The following is a 2,413-nucleotide window of genomic DNA, read 5'->3' on the forward strand; positions in this document are numbered from 1 at the left end:
TTTTATATTAAAATATTTATTCGCAAAAAATTTATCAATAGAATCTACCGTTAGTGAGCCAAAGTAACCGTACTGAATTACCTTAGTCACTATCAACAAATGGGGGATAGAAAACATAAAAAGAGTTGTGTAAGAAAATGTGAAAGAGACATTCAGTTACTAGTATCAAAATAAGGGGTAAATGATCAATCTAGTCCCTAACTAAGGAAGGAAAATGACCAACCAAGCCCTACCAAATAGTCAAATTGCAAAACAATCCCAAGATCCCTCCCCCACGTAGGTTGTACAACTCGCCCCTTCCCCCAATTTTCTAAAAGTACTCTCTCATTTCTTTCTTTTTCATGTTCGAAACTTAATGTATTAGAGAGTTTATGTGGTGAGTCTTTTCCTTCTTTCTTTTCCTTTGTTCATAGTCAAAAATGTGTGTGCATAGAGAAACTCAATTTCTTTCCCCCATCTTGTCCTTTGTTTATAATATTTTAGTTGTTCTTTTATTTTATTGTTGTCATATTTTCATGTTGTTACTATTTTCTTGCTACTACTTTATTTTTGTTGTTTAGTTTTTATTCATAAAAGTTTCAATCACTTAATTTATTTAAATTCACGTGTATTAAAGTTTCAAGCTCTAAGTTTATATATTGTTTTTCATGACTATCCGTGCTTAATGGACCTACATTTTACCAAAATTGTTCTCATGGAGTAGTTAATGGTTAGGTTACATATTGTATTGTCATGCATAACTAATTAATATATTACGTGTTTATGTTGTGTTTTGTATAATGATTGTAATAATGCATTTGAATTCTCACACTATGCTAATTTTATGTTTTTTAGTATGATGTCTCACTTTCACTTATTTTCATGTGGCTATTTGCATGTGATTTGTGTGGGAAGATGAGATGTTAGTGACACAAGATAATATTGATGAAAAAGTTGATGAATAATCAACGTGTCAATAACATATTAGATAGTAGTAGACTTATCTTGTATTACTTTTAGTTATTTAATGTGGGATGTTAGAATTGGCTAAACGAACCTGTGACATTGTAGGATTTTGTTATGACTTCGTTTAATTTTTATTTATGTATTTTTAATTGCGACTTCTTAATTCTTAAAATTTTTACATGGATCAAAAGTCATATTTTTAAGATTGACATTATATGAAATTGTTTTATATAACAAAAGAATATCGGAATGTTGCTAAAAATATTACTTAGGCAATTAACATATTTTTGTTACTAAAAAATTACATAGTTAGATAATTAAATTTATTCTTAAAACTTTCTTAATATTGTGTTAAACGCGCATGATAACAATTCGACCTCAACGATTGACATTGTTATAGACGAACTTCACACCCTCTTTAATTAATTACTAAAATAATTAAATAAAATTCAAAAATAGAAATCACACTCTCGAAATTTGACTTTTATAGTTCTATGTATAAGTGGAGGGTTTTGTTGTTGTGTTTTCTATTCCCTTTGATTAAAAAAAATGTGTGTGGGGAGATTAAGATAACTGCGGGGTTGGGGAAGCAATGGAAACATGTCAAATCTATGGACAGTGCTTTATATTTTAACCTACGATAGACTTAAATTAAGTCATCTTTATTTATATATAGATTAGATCAAGATTTTTTAAAAGTCTATATAAATAAAAATGTTGTCCTTAAGTTCTACATTGGTAATTATATCATTTTATTTATAAATTAAATTAAAAAAATGTAAAACTTTAAGGGAACTGAAACCTTTTAGGTTTATCTAATTAAATATAAATACATTTTTCATTACTATTTTTATTGGATAAGATTATGATTGCAGTCCTTTAAGTTTGTTTTCATTTTCAGATTGGTCATTTTTGAATTTTTCTTAGTTTGAAAGTATATTTGATTTAGTTCTTGAAAGTATGTTTATTTAAACATAAATTTGTGTTAAATATAAATTTACTATTTTTTTAATTTAAATTTAAACATATTAACTTACATCAATTTTTGACACATTTAAATTTATTACTATAAATATTTAATTTATATATATTGTCATATAAAAAGTTTTTATAATGTTAGCACATTACTATCTCTAAAATTATGCTTATTAATGGTTGTGATGTACTTTTATATTAACAATGTATCACAATTACACTCTTATTATATAATATAATTAAAATAAGATTCAAATTATTTTAAAATTTATTTTTGATATAAAATACAACTTAAGTTTATTGACATATTAACATGTTATTCTATTTTGGAACGTTTACATTATTCAACACTTGAGTTGATAAGACTTTCGTAAAAAATAATTAGATGTGTTTTTAAACAAACTTTTAGGCATTGTAAACTTTGAAAAATGTCATATCAAACCTTAAAATGAGTATATGACAAATAATAGACTATGTTCAGACTTAATATTTT

Source organism: Cicer arietinum, chromosome 7 (genome assembly GCF_000331145.2).
Source record: "Cicer arietinum cultivar CDC Frontier isolate Library 1 chromosome 7, Cicar.CDCFrontier_v2.0, whole genome shotgun sequence".
NCBI lineage: Eukaryota > Viridiplantae > Streptophyta > Magnoliopsida > Fabales > Fabaceae > Cicer > Cicer arietinum.